This window comes from Varanus komodoensis, unplaced genomic scaffold, assembly GCF_004798865.1.
Source record: "Varanus komodoensis strain SLA01 unplaced genomic scaffold, ASM479886v1 scaffold2, whole genome shotgun sequence".
In the NCBI taxonomy this organism is placed as follows: domain Eukaryota; kingdom Metazoa; phylum Chordata; class Lepidosauria; order Squamata; family Varanidae; genus Varanus; species Varanus komodoensis.
This window is the reverse complement of record NW_025335568.1, coordinates 13,297,961-13,317,608: the sequence shown is the minus strand read 5'-3', so window position 1 is coordinate 13,317,608 and position 19,648 is coordinate 13,297,961.

The following is a 19,648-nucleotide window of genomic DNA, read 5'->3' as shown; positions in this document are numbered from 1 at the left end:
CAGTAGACCTGGCTGTACTGGTAGTTTGCAGCAAATCAGTAAGATTTGCAACTCCCAATGGTTTGACAAGAGTCTTAATAAAAGTCTCTTATGCTGTCCTAAACAGCTTGTGTGGAGGGGAAAACGGGGTTTTACGTGTAAAAGGATTCCGGTGCTTTAACCCAATTCCTGAGCTGAGTGTGAAGCAGCACATTCCACAATTCTAGGCTCACCATCCAGTCACTATTTTAGACCAGGCACATGTTGGTGGATCTAGTAGACCTTAGAGAAGGTCCTTAGACCTCAGTAAATTTCAAGGAAAAACTAAATTCCCTTCTGCAGGAGCCCCAACCAAAGAATATGAGGTGTGTGGCTAATAAAAAGGTGGGGTTTTTTCCTGCTGTGGAGTAAGCTTTCAGCGTGCCTACACTGAGTTTTTTCAGCACTAGACCTCCTTATTCTTCCAGGCATTTTAGTCCAAGTTTCTGATGTCTCAAATTTATTTATTTATTAAAACATTTTTATGCCGCCCCATTCGCCGAAGCCTCGGGGCGGCTTACAACATCGATAAAACAATAAGTTAAAATCCATATAAAATAATCTTAATTAAAACACACATTATAAAATAAGCCGCCCTGGCCAGATAAAATTCAATTGTATTTAGCATTTAAAATGTTGCTTAAATAAAAAGGTCGCCTGGCGCCGAAAAACAAATAACGACGGCGCCAGGCGGACCTCTCTGGGGAGCGCATTCCATAACTTAGGCGCCACCGCTGAGAAAACCCTTCTCCGAGTAGCCACCCTCCTAATTTCTCTCACGGAGGGCTCCCGGAGAAGGGCCTCTCCCGCCGATCTCAGGGGGCGACTGGGCAAATATGGATGTAAGCGCTCCTTCAGGTAACCAGGACCCAAGCCGTTTAGGGCTTTATAGGTCATTACCAACACCTTGAATTGGGCCCGGACTTCAATGGGGAGCCAGTGAAGCTGACGGAGAACTGGCGTCATGTGAACATAACGTCCAGTCCCCGTCAGCAGCCTGGCAGCTCTATTCTGCACCAATTGAAGTATCCGGACCGTCTTCAAGGGTAGCCCCACGTAGAGCGCGTTACAGAAGTCAAGACGGGAAGTCACCAGCGCATGAGTCACTGTTGCAAGGCAGTCGTACTCCAGGTAGGGGCGCAGCTGATGAATCAGCCGAAGCTGGAGGAAAGCGCTCCTCGCCGCTGTTGTCACCTGAGCTTCAAGTGAAAGCTCCGGGTCGAGGAGCACTCCCAAGCTGCGGACCTTGTCCCTAGGAGGGAGTGCAACCCCATTCAGGACAAGGTTCAGGTCACCTTCTCCGAAGCCCGAACCGCCAACCAACAGGACCTCCGTCTTGTCTGGATTGAGCTTCAGTTTATTGGCCCTCATCCAGCCCATTACCTCAGCCAGGCACCGGTTCAGTACAGCCACTGCCTCACCTGGATTGGTGGAAAACGAGAGGTAGAGCTGGGTATCATCAGCATACTGATGGGTCCGCAGCCCACACCTCCTGATGACCTCTCCCAGCGGTTTCATGTAGATATTGAACAGTAAAGGGGACAAAATGGAACCCTGCGGTACCCCATGGCAAAGCTGCCATGGCGCAGAGCCATAGTCCCCCAACACCACCTTCTGGAATCGGTCGTTGAGATAGGAGCGGAACCACTGCAAAGCGGTGCCTCCGACCCCCAATCCCGCCAGCCTATCCAGAAGGATACCATGGTCAATGGTATTGAAAGCCGCTGAGAGGTCCAGGAGAACCAACAGGGATGCACTCCCCCTGTCCTTCTCCCTGCACAGGTCATCATACAGGGCGACCAAGGCAGATTCAGTACCGTACCCGGGTCTGAAGCCGGACTGAAATGGGTCCAGATAACCAGTTTCATCCAAGAGTGCTTGGAGTTGTCCCGCCACCACTCGCTCTAACACCTTGCCCAGAAACGGGATGTTGGCCACTGGTCTATAGTTAGCGGCCATCCCTGGATCCAGTGACGCCTTCTTCAGGACCAGTCGGACTACCGCCTCCTTTAAAGGGGCAGGCACCCGACCCTCCCTCAGAGAAGCGTTAACCACTTCTAAGATCCAGGTTCCAATCCCGTGCTTGGAATCCTTTATTAACCAAGACGGGCAAGGGTCCAAAAGGCAAGTGGTAGGACGTACTCGTCCAAGCACCTTGTCCACATCATCGGGCCGCAATCATCGGCCCGCAAATCCGCTCCTGTATTTTAAATCTTTGCACTGCTGCTGTTTTACCTTGGTTTTATCTTCATTTAAAACTTGCCTGTTACAGTTTAACTTGCTGCATTTTATGGCGTTAACTGTTGTGAACCACAGAGAGAGCTTTGGCTATCCAGTGGAACAGAGATGTAAAAATGAATGAATGAATGAATGAAGATCCTAGACAGGTACAAGCTGCCCAGCCCTGGCCTTGGTGACAGATTGAGCAAGCAAAAGGAATCACTGAAGACAAACTGACTTCATTGCATCTGCTTAGATATGTCTCTGAGAGTTACCTGAGTGGAATGCGGAACACCTTTTTGTCCTTTGTCCAAAGTCTAAGGAATGGGAGTGGTTAGTTGAGGTTGTGATTTAAACCATTAATTCCTCGAATTGGATCTGAAAGAGAAGGCACGTGTTTCTCTCATCATGGCTCTTGGATTTTTCTGTGCCTTCACTCATGGAGATACAAAAGTAGAAGCTGAGGACCAGAAAATATGATTGTGGTTTAGTCATGGTCTTTCTCCTGAAGCTTTGTTTAGACTCTTGGATACAGCTGGCCTTGATACGTTTAGCAATTTAAGATTCGACTAAATCTCTACTTGTGGGGGTCTGTCTAAGGGGCAATCTACACTAGCCATTTTTATTATTCTTGTAAAGCCCGACTCACTGGTGTTTCACACCCCAACCCCTCCTTTGTGCGAACACATGGGTCCTCAAACTACAGCCTGCGGGGCGGATGCGGCCCATCATGCCCATTCATCCAGCCCACCTCAGCGGTTTTGGCCTCGACACACGCGCCCCCACCCCCTCACCGACCCGCACCCCCTGCTGGCACCGCCTTGTCAGCCTGCACCCACTGCTGGCATCTTTCAACTGGGCCCCTGTTGAAAAAGTTTGAGGACCCCTGTGCTAACATATCCTGAATTTCTTCAGAGTAGTTCTATCACAGCTGTTTTATATTTTTCTGTTTTCTCCTGGTATATATATCAGTGAATATAAAGCTTGCAAAACTGTTTGGAAGGGGGGGCAGAGGATTTAGTGGGATGTTGGGCTGCAGGAGGAAGAGGAGGCGACTTATGGGGGCTTCAGAAAAACCTAGAAATCCTTCCATTGCTTTCTGCTTTCCCTTACCCACCATCCTTGTGCTTCTCTATCTTTTTCTCTCTGACTTGCAAATGCTCTCTCCTGTGAAAATTAAAGTTTGCAGTGACCTTTCAAGCCTTCTTCATCCTCTTGCTCAAGATACAATTACCTGAAATTCATGTCTCCTCAGAAGCAAATCAGATTATCTTCAGTGGCCTTAATTCACATTAAATCATTGACTTTAATGGAGCCTGTTCATAAGAAAGTCCACAAGGGAAGGGGGCTGTACTTACTCCCTTAAAAATGAGCTGCTGCTGGACCTGCTGACTTAGCCAGTGGAGGCTGGAAGGACAGCCGCACCCTTTCTCCTTCTCTGTGAGAACCTCCTGCCCAATGCCCCCATGCTCACAACAATAAACATGAACTATTCACTTCCATGTACAAACCAAGACACAGGTCAGTGCGTTTCTGAGATTCCAAAAAGAAGGCCTCCGTCATTTGCATGAGGGGAAAGAAGGTTTGGAAGCCCTTTGCCTACACTTGACTTGAGCATGAATGAGTCAGAAAGCATCCCTCAGTTCCCAGTATAGCTCCTCTGTGAAAAGGACATTCTTTGCAGAACGTCTGGTGTTGAAGTGGGGCTCAGGATCCTCTAAGTGTCTGTTTCAGGCCACAAACACCTTGCAGTTCTAACCGGTTGATAATAATATATTTTTAAAACCCGAACAAGTTTACAACCATTCAACAGGAATGATAATACTACTGTAACTAGGAAATGTTCCTTTGTACAAGGGTGAACAATTTTGGATGGTTCAATGGCCATTTCACAGCACCAGAACGTCCCTCATTTGAGAAGAAGCCTCCATAATTCACATGACTCTGAAAAAGTTGCTTCAGTGTGAAATCTGCAGGTCAACTTCATACAAATCTGGACTCATCTGGATCCATTTCTCTGACCTCCTTAGGTTACAGGTTGGCTGAGTAGTGTGAGTTGATTGGGAGGGTGCTCAGGTGGGGATACAGCACCATTTATTTATTTTTATTTATTCATTCATTACATTTGTACACTGTCCCACAGCCCACCATGACATTTTGTGGTGCATCTCAACCTCAAGTATATAGTAGCACTGAGGAATTCTAATAAGACAATTATAATCAGAATCAATGTATGATTTCCCCCATATACCTTCAGCGTACTTCCCATAATGAAGACTGAGGACACAGCCAAAGCATTGATGGAAGGAATATTTACTCATCTGGTTGTCTTTCCATCATGGATTGAATTCATTCTAGAATTGTCGAGGTAAGCATGTTGGATATTCCAAAGCCATGTGATTATATGTTGAGCTTTGGATTTAGCAATGGAAATTATTTATCTTGCAAACAAATTACGGAAACTCAACATTCTGCTAATGAGATATAATGCCCTGTGCTCACTCAGCAAGGAGTCAGTCTACATGATCATTTTTTATAGCACAATGGGGCATTTTGGATTGATTCCCCTGAAGAAAATACGTTATTTTCCAAAAGTCAGCTGATGTAAATCCCTGCTATTCCGACTAAAACCATATTTATATGTCTTTGGCCTTGAACATGTAAAATGTGGGTCTACCCACAGCATGAAAATGCATTTAACTACTGGTAAGACCGAGATCACTGTGAGATGGCTGAAAAAGAAGAGGAAAATGAGCGGGAGGCTTGCTGAAAATGTTATCAGATGAAGAATGATGAAGAGCAAGGGAAGTGTGCGTAGAACTGCAATCTCACAAGATGTGTTACTTCAAGAATGCACAACGTAGCTGCCCATACAAGATGCTTCTTGCATGCGATCATCATGTCTCATTTGTATAATGTCACATGACTTCCAAATAGCCCTCTTCAGCTTGCAAGGGCCCCTTTATTTCCCACTGTTGCCTTTGTCTTTTTTGTTTGCACAAGGCATCCATTAAGGAGAAGACGGCATAGCTTGCTGCCCGCAGCACAAGCGTCAGTGATGAATTTCTGCAATTAGACACGTCCTATTTCTCCCACAGTGGGCGCTTTAATGAATTATTCCCCCTCTTTATTTTTCTTTCTTTAATTGCCAACAGCATTCATTTGCTGGAAAAGAAAGACAATAAAAATAATGAGAGGAAAGTAGCAATCAATCCCCATCCCCCCATGTGGGAAAAGGAAAGAAATATGATGGCCAATTGGAGTGCAAGCATTCAGTAATGCCAGACCATACTGAAAAAGATGCAATGAGCAGGCGGCCTCAGGAGGAAACTGCTAACTTGTGTTATGGGGACTTTTGCTGAATGAGACTTACTTGCGAGTAAACATTACAGAAAGTAATTGGGTATGGAGAAAGATATTGACAGATAATATAGAGCTTCCTCAAAACTGTTTTACAATACTGTGCAGAATACTATATTGAATCTGCTTCCCACTGATTTGTGAAAAAGCAATTTGTCAGCAAAATTAACAGACCCTAGGCAGAAGTTGCTCAAGGTAGTTATGACAGTGCTTTATCATATTGTACGATATTATATTACATAATATGACATCATATTATAGTTCGTAGTATGGATGTCCTTTCTAATTTTTAATATAGCTGTAGTCATGAAAAGTCTCTAAAAATGCCTTCTGTACCATTGAAATTGGTAAAAATCTTTTCTTCTAGGTATCTGCCAGAATGTGGTTTAAACGTTTTAATAGATGCTGAAAAAGAAAGCTTTCAAAACCTCTCCTGATGATCAAAATACTGGTTATTTTCATCAGAAGCTCCCTTCCTGGCTGCATCCAATACTATTCAACACCATATATGAATGCAAAACTTTATGATTTTATCAAGGACTATAAGCTAATGCCTTATAAATTAATATAAGACAATAGTAACTTACAAAATCACAAGTTTTCGATTAACTTTCAAGGGCAATGCAGCTGAAATAGGACCCAGAAGCATGGCTCATCCCAGGGTAGTGTACTTGCCCCTGTTTAATGTCTATACTAATGATCAAGCTCTCCCTCAAGGTACTAAAAGTTACTTATGCCAGTGATCTTTCACTGCTTCTCAGACTGAGAGCTTTGAGAGGGTACTGAATATTTTAACTATTGCAGTTGATGAACTCAGCATGTATAGTAATAAAAATCAACTTAAGCCTAATCCTGGCAAAACACAATTTGGTGCTTTTCATTTGTGGAACAAGCAGCCCTCTTGGAAGCTTCAGGTTTTCTAGAAGGGTGTTCAGATAGATCACTGTTATATTCAAGGCCAGTGATGGCAAACCTTTTAGAGATCAAGTGCCCAAACTGCAACCCAAAACCCACTAATTTATCGCAAAGTGCCAACACTACAATAAATCCCAAAAACTGAGGTTTTAGTTTAGAAAAAACACTTCACAGCCAGTCCAAGCAAATATTTATATATCCTTGGCAGTGCACTGACCAGACATGGGAAAGGTCGGACATGTCGGAGCTAATGAGCCACGACTCGTGACCTAATTGCCTGGTGCCGCTGCCCCTTTCTGAGCATGGCATGGCCCCTATGTGCGCTGTTATGAGATGCTCGGCTGCTGGGGCGATATTAGGACAAAAGGGCTCACATGCTGACAGAGAGGGCTCTGCATGCCCACTGTGACACACGTGCCACAGGTTTGCCACCACTGACCTAACCCAACCATGGGGCACTCCCCTAACCCTAATATAGGGCGAAAGTTCCATTGAAAAGAGGGCGATTTTGAAAAAGCCTTCCTTGAGTAGCTTTTTCTACACAGCTCATCTTTTCTGCCCATTCTAAACACATTGCAACCATCAAAATCATGCCAGGACCCCTTGTTTTTCTAACCCTAACCCTACCCTGGTGCACAGCCCTAACCCTAATATAGGATGAAAGTTCCATTGAAAAGAGAGCGATTTTGAAAAAGCCTTCCTTGAGTAGCTTTTTCTGCACAGCTCATCATTTCTGCCCATTCTAAACACATTGCAACCATCAAAATCCTGCCAGGACGCCTCATTTTTCCAACCCTAACCCAGTTGATGAACCTTTTAGAGAATGAGTACCCAAACTGCAACCCCAAACCCACTTACGTATTGCAAAGTACCGACACTGCAATAAAACCTGAAAACTGAGGTTTTCGTTTAGAAAAAACAACTCTCAGCCAGTCCAAGCAAATATATGTATGTCCTTGGCAGCGCACTGACCGGCCATGCGAAAGCCGTGACGAGTCGCAGCTCATGAGTCACGGCTTGTGACGTAATCGCTTGGAACCACTACTCCTTTCCGAACATGCGCATGGCCCCTACGTGTGCTGTTAGATGATGCTCGGCTGCTGGGGTGATTCTGGGTCCACGGCTTGCATGCCAACAGAGGGGGCTCTGCTTGTCCGCTGTGGCAGGCATGCCATAGGTTCGCCAGCACTGCTCTAGGCGCTGCTCCGGATCACATACTGACTTAAAAGAAACACTGCCAAAACGCGAACACAAAGCAAAGGGTTTTACAAGGAATAATATGCTCTGAAAGCAAACAGGAACCAGCTGGAGCACTCAAACACAGATATTAAGAACCACCACCTGTGTATGATGCTTTTCTGCTGGTCAATATACCAACCTGTTGCAGTACAGTTCGGCCCATGCAAAACCGCTGCATCTAATTGTAGATACAGCAGTTAATGAAATCTGCAGACTCATTGCAGGATTCATGCATCCATAGGCAACTCCTATGGGTAAAATTAATTACTTAGCTGGTATTGCACCCAGTAACAAAAGGAGAGGGGTAGCAGCCAACAGCTAAAGACTCAAAACATATGCCCACTTTTTGGGTACTACCTGCACTCCCCAGATTAAAATCAAGAAATAGCTTTCTTAGAACTGTGATGAAACAGCAGAGAATACCAGGATCAGATTGTGGAGAGAAAGAACCACCCATCTCCCAAAGTGGGTGGAGCCTGAGGAAACCTTAGCCTCTGGTCATATGGGGAACTGGGTAAACTGGAAGTCATGGAACAGGCTAATGACTAGTGTTGGCAGATCTAGGGTGAACCTGAGAAAATGGGGCTTCGCAGTGACACCGCAATCTGCAAGTGTGCACAAGAGTGAGAAGTTTCACACCTGTGCCAGTGTACCCTACACCAATCAACGTGTATGATGGCGGATCCGAGGTTACCGGCTCCAAATACCCTTGATCCCACCTGATACTAGGTGAAAATTATTGGATGTACTCACCCCAGCTTCATGATTTTATCTTTGTATACTAGTGTATATACATGTATGGTTTCTATTTCATCATTTTTTCTAATTGTATCTGTAGTGCTTCTGGCATGAATGAAGACCAAAAGCTGTGCTGATCCTTTAAAAACCCTGCTTAGCAATTTGCTGTGGTAGCTGCCCACAGGGGCACTTAGGGGTTATCACACATACACAGCCCTGTGTGTCAGTCCCAGTGCCCCTTTTTCCTAGAGCAGCACCCATAACTCTAGCTTCTGCACACAAACCTATCTGAACAATCGAGTATGGGGTATGCATGGTCAACAAGCAAATCTTTATGCTTAAAAAAGGTGAAAAATTGACCTGTGTTGAGGCTGACAACATTGTTCTAGCTACTGGGCTCTTCACAAGAGGAAAAATGGCTGGATATAAATGCAAAGTGATAATAGTAAGTGATATTAAGCAGAGCAGCCTTTGTGGTACAGCATATACGTTGCATGCAGAAGGTCTACAGGTCAATCTTGGTCTCTCCAAGCAGAGCTAGGAAAGGATCCTGCCTGATACCCAGGAAAAGAGCTGCCAATCGGTGTTGTCAATATGGAGCTAGGTCAAGGTGCCCAGACTTTGGAGGTTGGTTTAACCTTTGGAGTCTTGAGAGTGCCTCATGCCTTGAGAGTGCCTCTCACAAAATGGCGGCCATGGTGGGCATGGCTGGTGACAAGAGAGTAATTTTCAAGGAGGCAAAGTGTTAAGTCTTGCCCAGCTAAAGAACTGTAACTTACCCAAGAACCTACGTACAAGGTAGAGCTGAGTCTGATTTCACAAAACCACTCTTTGGATCCCAGTTTTTGTTTTGCAACATGCCAACCTCCACTTGAAAACAAAACAAGAGAAAACACCCCTTATGAAATAAAATAAAGAACAAGATAAAATCAAGGGACATTTGAATGAAATAGCCTGAACCAAAAGAAAATGAGAAAAGGCATTCTGACTTTACCAGTATAACTTCTGGCTTCATCATATATGTGTGCTGTTGTATGCAAAGATTTCCAGAATATCACAGGACTTGTAAACCATTTCATATCAGGAAGTGTTCTTTCAAATAGCAAACCTTTTCTGTAATTATGGAATCAGATGAATAGGCAAAAGTCCTGTAGGTCACTGTTATTGCTTCACACATATTTGTTGTTTTCCTTGGTATTAATTCAATTTATTTTCTTATTAAAGAGCAGATGGATTAGAAGACATTTGCATCCATAATCATGAATAGGACAATCTTCCAAGCAAAATAAGACCATCTAGAGATTTAAATTATACTTACAGCAACAATTTATTACAGAAGGTGGTGACTATTTCCAGGAAACATAAAGCATACTTCAAATCAAACAAACTACCTCATGTTGCTGAAAGCGCCTGGGAAAACAGGAATGTCTGGGGAAAAGCAAAGGCTTGAAAGGGGTTATTATTCTCGTAAGTGACATTAACAAGCATTGTCAGCATTAAGCTCAGATTGCTTTACAGGCTGCCACAAAGAAGCATCAGTTCGATAAAGTAAGGTCTTTTCAGAAAATCAATGGAACTCTCAAAAGATGGGCAATGTGATCTGCAGTGGGAAACCTGTGCAGGTCAGTGCTCACTTTTGATGTTTCTTCTTTTCAGCAGAGCTGGCCTGCCCTACCATTAGGCAGAGCAAGGATGAAAAGCTTCCGACCCACAGATCTAACTCAGCCCCTGGCAGTGCCCAAAGCACCCTGTGGTTCATTGGGCACCCACTGGAGGGCACAGAGCAGCCTGCGGGGAAACTCCTTTGCCAGCCCTGATCAGAGGCTGGAGATGACTGAGATGCTCTGCTTCCTGTGCAACTCATGCCCCAACTGGGATGAAAATGACGCATCCTTTCCCTCAAGCCACCTTGTCCTTGGCCTCAATTGGCAAAACATCCCGGGACTCTTCTCTTCAACAACGTTCTCACTGCATGTTGGCAAGGTGTGGCGGGGATTTGAACCAGCAATACGAAGCCCAGTCCAGGTGTTCGATCTGTGTAGGAGCAAAACATGCAAGTAGAAGGAGTGCTTTAGCCTCTCTTCTTGTGTTTCCATCATCCTGGGCTTGTGGAGGGTGACACTCCCTGCTGAGCCTCTCCATATGAGCCAGGGCTCTAGAAGGTTTGCTCATGCAGAATGCCTCTGCAGACGGTTGACCTCCAAGCGTGCGGGGCTTTCCTGATAGCGAATGTAACAACAGGGTCCATTCATCAAGAATGGCGGCTCTCGGATGTCTCCTGGAGATTGCAATCAAAGGCACTGTTCAGCTCTTCTGCCTTTTTTTCCTGAACTCCAATTCTGCTGGTAAGGAAAAAGAGAGAATCATAGAATATTAGAGTTGGAAGGGGTCATGAAGGCCATTGGGTGCAATGGCAAGACACCAATTTATACCATCCCACACAGATGGCTGTCCAGTTTCTTTTTGAATGTCTCCAGTGCGGGAGAGCCCACGACCTCTATAGGCAGCTGGTTCCACTGTCGAATAGCTCTGACAGTGAGCAAGCTTTTCCTGATATTTAGCTTGAATCTGGGTTATCACAGCTTGAACTGATTATTCCGTGTTCTGCACTCTGGTATCAGCAAGATCTTGACCTTCCTCTTTGTGACAGCCTTTGCGGTACTAATAGAGGGATATCATGTTCCCCCTCAGTGTTCTCTTCTCAAGGCTGAACATGCCCAGTTCCCTCAGTCTCTCCTCACAGGGCAGTGTTTCCAAGCCCTGGATCATTTTTGTTGCCCTCCTTTGCACCCTTTCCAATTTTTCTGCATCTTTCTTAAATCTTGGTGCTCAGAACTGGACACAGTATTCCAGATGAGGTCAGACTAGTGAGGAATTTTGGGGAACTTCTCGTGATTTGGAAGTAATCTTTCTGTTAAGAAATACTTCTGTTCTAAAGTAGTTGTGGGAAAGCAGGGGACAGTTTAAGGCAATCTCACCTGGACCCCACCTTGGCTAGGCACCCTTGACGAAACTAGTTGCACAGTGCCATCATCACCAGCTGCTACTGTGGTTTCCCTTCTTTCTCATCATTTCTGCCCCTGCTTGCTAAATATGCAGAAAGCTCAGGAGCAAGTCACCCATGGCATCTTTTTCTCCTCTATCTCACCACCACTATTACCCAGGCCAGAAGGAGAAGAAGGGGAACAAGCAGGCTGCAAGGGTGAAGAGGAGGCACAAGTCCAAAGGACTCCTGCTGGGGAGCGGGCCCTTGGTAGGTGTCCGACCAGGCCTGTCTTTGCCACATGACCTAGTTATACCCAAGTCATCCACAGGGACCGACCTTCTCCACTCCCAAACGAAAATGCATCACCACCTTCTGCTGGAAGGTTTCTTTGCTTTTTCCTGAGCTGCTTCCAGATGGACCACTTCTTGTGCTGCCACTCAAAAGGCTGCGCTGTCATTCTGTCTTACCCTGCTTCATGTATGTTTGTGGGTGAGAAAATAAAGATGGAAGATACAGCAGGGAAAAACATTAGGGTTATAAAAGGAAGGGCAATTGCACAATATGAACAGGAAGGAATTTAAATTTGGATGAGAAATTGGAGGAAGAGCTCAATAGATGGCACTATTTTCTAACAAACCATGTTGGTGGGGCAGATTATTTTCTTTATAATGATACAGATGATGGCTTGAGGCTTATTAACATTAACATTATCATTAATTTCATTTTTGTATAGCTGAGTAGCCAAAGCAAAGGACATAGCAATTCATAAACCAGGCACAATAATAGGAAAATGATAACATGAAAATATAATAATAAAATACAAATAAAACACAATATAATATTCCAATATGCAACATTGCAAAGTTTAAACTGTCAACATAATTTCAGTAAAAACTAGACCTGACAAAATGGTTGATATGTCCCATTTGTATGTGTATTTTGAAGCACTTGCAATGCGCCTCTGGCATAGCAAGTGCATGATCTCTCAGCCTGTGGTTAAGAAATAAAAGATGCACCACCTCTGCCTGCTGCCTGAACTGCACCCAAAGGTCTATCAGTATATCATGCAACAATAACCCCAAATTCTAAAGAGTTTTAGACTGTGAGTGATGGTGTCTGATCACACCCATTACAAAATGGGAACTGCAAAACAAATCATGAATCTTCCTGTGGTTCGCTTTGTGTGTCTTGTGAACGTGGAACACTTGCTTTTTCTATTCCATGATGAGGCAGAGTTGCTCGTCAGCCGTTTGTCATACTTAGTTCTGTTTTGACAAGAGGCAACATTCTGTGCATTATCTTACATTGTTGTTTGTGGATGGGGTCCTGAACACTTTGCAATACGATCTGGGTTATCTCCAAGAGAAGCAATCCTTACTCTTCTTGCTCTGAAGCTGTGCCTTGATGGGTTCAATGAGCTGGGGAAATAAAATCTCGAGGGGCTGTGATTTCATCTTGGGTTGCATCTTTGGTGGGCTTGGTAGCCCAACTTGCCAATGAAGATAGCTTCAATCATCTTCTGCACTGCTACACAAATGCTTTCACTGTGACCAAGGGAAGCCATACCTGTAGGAAAAGTACAAAAGAAGAATCTAGCTTAAACATTAGGAAACATTACACTTCGGTCCTATGTACTTTTGTCAGTACGTCTAGTTGAACCCAAGAAGAGTTCAGGAAGGTACCTTGTCCCTAGGTGCTGACATGGGTTATGAAGGCATGTGCATCTGAACAGAGGTATGTGCAGACGGTGGGCAAAGTGATCTCTGCTCCCCAACCCTCACTTTGCTCCCAGAAAGATGCTTGTGCATCAATTCCTGATTGCATATTTCTGTCTATCCCTCTCTCCATGCTCCTGGTTGGCTGGCTATTTCTTTTCTTCTTCACGTCTTCTTCTTTTTTCCTTCCGCTCCCACCCGAACCTACCCCCAGCTTCGTTTTGGCAGATTTATTCCATCCAAAATTTATTTGGCACAGTTCAATTAAATAGATGCTTTTACACTAAAACACTTTAGAAAGGGGCTCTGTGATTGACATAAAGACTAACCAATCAGTGCTGTGCACAGCTGTCTTCTGAAAAGGAGAGAAGTGGCTTGGTGATTGATGGAAGAAGCAGCCAACCCATGCTGCACACAGCTGTCTCCTGAAAAGGAAACCAGTAGCTCCGTGACTGGCATGTGAGCTGGCCAATCTGTGTTTGCACAGCTGCACTATGAAAAGTAAGAGGTAGTTTTGTGACTGATATATAGGGTGTGCAACCCGAGAATAGCCCTGCTCTGAAAAGTACATCCCAGTAAGAGGTTCATTCCTGACATGTCCCTGGGCACAAGTTCTGGAGAACCTGGATGCTACTGCTAGGATATTTGTAGATCTGACTAAATATGCTCCCCTTCTTTCTGTCTTTAAGAGCAGCTTTCTTGGTAGCTTCTGATGAACGAAATGAGATAGAACAGGTATGCTGGGGCTGCACTATCAAAAGAAAATGTACAGTTCATTCATACATACAAGAAATACTTGCAGCATGCAGGTAACTCTGAAGGGACTGCAAAGTTGAAGTCCGTACAAGGTGCTTTTATAACCATCAGTTGCGTACAGTTTGGAGGAGGGTGGAGGACCAGGTGAAGGATCGTATGCTAGAGGCCCATTAGGGTAAAACTGTAGGGATTAAAACTATACAAAGAGAAGAACCTTCAGGACAGGTCTATTAGCCTTTCTAAGGTGTATGTGTGCAGCAGGACTTGTAACATGGATTCTCATCAGATCAGGGATCCCATCTTAAGAGCTGTTCTTACAGTGCCAGCCTTTTAGTAACCATATAATGGTAGAGCATTTTGCTCATTTTGTCCTGAACACTTCACTTGCTGATTTATTTTTATTTTATTTTTTGAACCAGAATTTTGTTAATGGCCTGGGAGCAAGGAGAGTTAAAAGGTGGCAATGTTTGTAAACTGACAAGGGAATTATAGTGCTTGTAGGGCAGACTCAGCAGGTCCCAGGTTGAAGATACCTTGTCCTCCATAGGTTTTCTTTTAGACTTGTCTAACATTTTATGTAATAAGACACTGAAGGCGTGGGGAAGTCTGAGGCTGGAATACTCCCAACCTGTTTACATTTTGCAGTGCTGTTATAATCGCAGTTCAAAATTGAGGAAGGGAGAGCCTGCGCAAGAAGGGAGGGGAACAAAACTCACCAGACATTTTAAAGGTTGTTTGCTTTTGGGATCAACTGATCAATCACCAGGAAGAAGGGACTGCACAAGCATTGCAGGTTGGTAATAAAGGCAAGGCTACTAGTGCTGATCTGTGAAAATACACTGTCATTGAGCATCTCCCTAAAGTCCTTTTTTATTTAAATAAAAAATTTCAACCTAAAAAAAAATTTCAACCTAAAGTCCTTTTCAATACGAGACCAGAAGTAACTCCCAGTCCATTTGCAACTTGTCCCGCACCAAGGCTGAAATCTGCGGCACATTTTCCTAGGAATAAGCACCACTTGAACTCAGTGGGACGTGCTTCTCAGTTAACTCTCCTCAGATAAAAGCATCAGTGAAGCAATTGCAGATTTGATATTGTTGTACCACAGGCTGTTTTCGCTGGGTCCAAAGGGCACAGCTGCTTCACAGTTTCTCCATAGCAACTTGCAAGCAGGCTGGGGAAGTATGCATTCTGTTGGCTGGCTTTAAAGGCCAGGCACTGGGGAGGGGAGGGGAAATACTCCCCTGTCCTGTCTCTCATGCACGATTACTGAGGTATACGAATTCCAGCTGTTCATTAACCAGAAGTGCGTGGTGGAAGGTAATTAAGGGTATGTGGCTGGTTGGGGAATACTGGGATTTGTGGGACTTTTTTCTGTCTAAACATGCATAGGATTGCACTCTAAGTGATCAAAGCTTCACCACCAAACAAGTGCCTCCATCCCCCTGCAATGTCCAGTAAACGACTTCAACTGAGCCTTTAAAACTTAGCCTGTGAGCCCACTACCAAGAGGCGAAAACTCCCCAGGCAGTCAGTATTTTAGCATAGCCTCTCAGGAGGGCACTCAGTTGGGAGAAGGCTCAAGTGCTTTCATGAAACTTGTTTCTCAGCATCCACGTGGTGTGTCCTGACCAGGTATATTTAATGGAGTTAGAAGCAGCATTCGAACAAAGCAAGGAGTGTGCTAAAACCCAGGACCTCTTTGCTCAGCCTTTTCTTTAAAACATACACAGGCAGTAAGAGTATGCTATACAGGGAAACTTGACACCAGCAGTTTTAGGCACAGAGGTACCTCCCCGTGTAACATGCACACTCAAGAACTACAAGTTGTAGTTCCTCCCAGGCGTTCCCATCCAGAGGCAGGAGGTGCTAAGAGGGTGCCGCAGCTGACTGGCAGCAGGAGAAAAGAACAAGTACCAAATAGTTAAGGACATTTAGCTTCCGGGGACAGTGGGAACAGATGTTGCAGGTGTGGTTACAGACCATATGTGACCACAGAGGAACAGATGCTAGCTCTCAGGACAGGGAACTGGGTCAAAGGCAGCAATCCTTTGCTTGCTGCAGTTTATCTTTGTAAACCACCCAGAGAGCTTTGGCTTTGGGTGGTATAGAAAGGTAATAAGTAAGAAGAATGATTTATACAGGAAAAAGTCCTAAAATTCTCACCATTCCCCAGACAGCATAGATGGATAAGGCATATAGGAAGGCATGGGGCTTTTGTTTTGTTCTAGACATACATAGGGCAGTGCATAGGGCAGCTCTAAAGTGTATTTGTCAATATATGATTAATATACATTAGGATCCTCTGCTATTCCAGTGACTCAGTATAAATTGGGCAGCCAGAAATGTTAGGAACAAAGGAACTGAAGGAAGCTGGAGGACACCAATCCATCTGCCATTATTTCCTGAAGAAATGAGGGACTGTGGAAAATTTATTTATTATGAGATGACCCAGGCCCATACAGAGGGCAACATAAAGGGCTGGAATCCTCTGACGATGGGGGTTTGTGGTGCATGAAGTGCTGCTTTTTATTGTCTTTTCTTGCTGGCCATTTGTCGAGATTAGAAACATAGAAACAGAGCGAGTCATAAGGGGTCTCCCGGGCCATTTAGTCTGACCCCCAGCTCCAGCCAGCTCCGCTCACAACATGCTCACCATGTGCATGTCCAGCCTATCTTTGAACGTCCTCACTGATGGGGCCTGAACGACCTCCCGTGGAAGCCCATTCCACACCCTCAGGGTCCTGACTGTCAGGAACTTCTTCCTGGCATCCAAATGGAACCTTGGATCCCTGAGCTTTGCTCCGTTGGAGCACGTCCTGCCTTCCTCTGCAGGGGAGAACAGGTCTCTACCCATCTCCGTGTGACATCCCCTCACATACCTGTATGTCGCCAACATATCCCCTCTGAGTCTCCTCTTCTCCAGGCTGAAGAGACCCAGTTCCCTCAGTCTCACCTCATACTCCATCCCCTGCAAACCAGCCACCAACCTTGTCAAGAGTACCTAAGGCTTGTGCTCTCCATTCAAATACTAGTAACAGAGAGAAAGAATGAGGAGATAGGAGACATAAAATAGAATTGGTAATCTCATGGCTGCCTTTGCATAAGACAGGAATGAATATACATTGCATGTGAAAATCTCTGTGCTGTCTTGGGTTGGCAGTAAGTCACATAGACAGTTCCATTACCTTATATCTCCTTTCTAACACCTGGACACCTCAGGGCTCTTCAGACAGTAATTATGTTTTTCTTTCTATTATTATAATAATGTATCTTGTTTATTAGCAGATAAAGTTCTTGGTGCAACAGGTCAGGCTAGCCAATTTTTGATCAGACAAGAACTAGAGCAAAGACATGAAGTTTTGGCTCTTGTTTGAAATATTACCAAGTTGCCAATTCAACATCCAAAACTAAAGGTAAGAATGGAGAAATCTTGTTGTAAACTTGGCAAAGGGAAGATCTATAAGGACCCCCTTGAGGGAGAACAGTCTCAATATTTATGTATAGTTGGGGCCCATGCTAAAAGAATCCAGTGCAGTTTCCCCTGTATTGACAAAGTGAACTTGTGTCAGACACAAATGCAATTGTGAGAGAAGCCATGGATTTTGGAATTAGTCTGTGATGTTATTATCTGCTGTCTTTTACATATGTGTGTGTCTGTGTGTCTTTATGTGTCCATTAGAATATTACTGCTTTAATGTGTGTTTGTTACCTTTCTAAGCCATCCAAGCAACAAAAGATGTTGAAGGCAAATATTTTAAATAAAAGCTAATGAGAGACCAAATAGGCTTGTTTTACCTTGTTCTTCTCCAGCGGAGTCTGGTCAAAATGCTCCTGCACTGGTGCGTTTTCTTCTCTTGCCACTGATTAGTGTACTTACAAATACGTATGACATGGAAATTTGCCAGGAGAGGAATACAGTGACCTCAGCTGGATTGTTGTGCATCCTCCGGCCTTCAGAGCGCTCCGGCTACAGGTGAAACTCTGTGGAACGAAAGAAACTCTCTTAATCATGTGCTGGACCATTGGTCCATCGAGCGCAATGACTGCCACCTCTTCATTGACTGGTGCTTCCTCTTTGCTGAATTGCACTTCTTAGTCACAACAACAGAATCCAGACCACGGGCATAGCAAATTTGCTACCTATTCTGTATGGGCAGAGTTCCCAAAATGTGGACAACCCATGCAAAGTATGAGTGATGAAGCACTTCTTTTAGATGTGCAACTCCTTGTCCAAGCAACTTGCCTGGAGCATTGGGCCTCTTGGCAGAAGGAGAATTAGGGAAGCTTTCTGTTGAACAGGGAATCTCCAGCAGAGCAGTGGTTCTCTCTGGAGATCAGTTTGCAACTCTGTTGCTGTTGTGTGATGTGTCTTCTCCAACTTATGGCAACCCTATGAACAAAAGCCCTCCAGAATGTCCAATCCATGACATCCCTGCTTAGCTCCTATGGTGCCATCGCCTTTATTTCACAAGGTGTTGGGAATGGGGGTGGCAGCTGTTCTCGGCATGCACTCCTGAGTCATGTTGATCTGGACTTGGAGCAGAGGGATGAAAGGGAGGAGGTGGAGGGAGCTGGGGAACTTGGTGCGCCAGACTCAGAGGTGAAAGAAGCAATGCTTGTCTCAAGGCTGCTCCCCACAAGTGCTCAGGGAGGCTATGCAAATAGCCAGAATGCTCCGTTGTGAGGTGGGAGCACGGAGAGGAGCTCGCAGACTCAGACGAAGCTGGTATGACCCTCGATCCCGTGGCCTGCGCCAGGAGTTGGCCAGCCAACCAGAGGACGGGCACACAGAAAAGAGGTGGACTCACTTCCTAAGGGGTCCTTCAGAAGGGACTGAGCCCAGGCATATACAAAAGGAGGGCTTCTGGAAATAATTGTTTAGATTGGGTTCAACAAACCTCTCTGTGCATGCTCAGCGATCCATTCTCTATAGATTGCATTTATAGGGTATACTTTGGCAAATGTTGTCCTGACCGTATGAAGTGGGGAAAGCTGCCTCACAACAGAAGGGGAAGCTGGTTCCAAAGAACTTTGCAAGCGTCATGTATCTAGGGGGACTTTGGACTGTGCCTCGCCTCGCAACCCTTGTCATATGGGAGGCCTCCTTTGCTAAGTGTTTTATAATGTGCCTGTGCCTGCCATTCAAAGTGAAGAAATAAATTATTCTCCACTTGCATGTCCTTGGGAGCACCTAAAGTAACTCTGGTTTCTGGCGCTACTCATTCGTTTTATATTCATTCATTTTATCCATCTCAACCAATTTACATTCCTATGGATTGAAAGGAAACTTCAGTAAATAGTTGAGTTGTCTATTTGTAAAAGTTGTTGTTTCACTTCCCTTCTTTTCCCACACTGCTAACATGTGCTAATCACGTCCCTTGCACAGATAAAGAATTTCTGACCCATGAAGGGCACTTTGTTCCTGATCATGGTGTTCCAGCTACCAACTCAGTGGCACGAGGAGATGTCCCACGCTTCATGTGGTCTCTTCGTAGCAGTCAGGAGTGGGTACAGCAAGGGGTAGCAATGTGTACAGCACGAAATCTTACGCTTTTTGGGGGAGCAATTTAAGATGAGATTCCCAGACTGCAGTGAGTATTAGAGTAACTTACATGTATCCATAAAGACAGAGCATTTCCCTAGCATTGCAGGGGGGGAGGGTTTGGCAGAGAAAAGCCATTCCTTCACTGCATGCTTC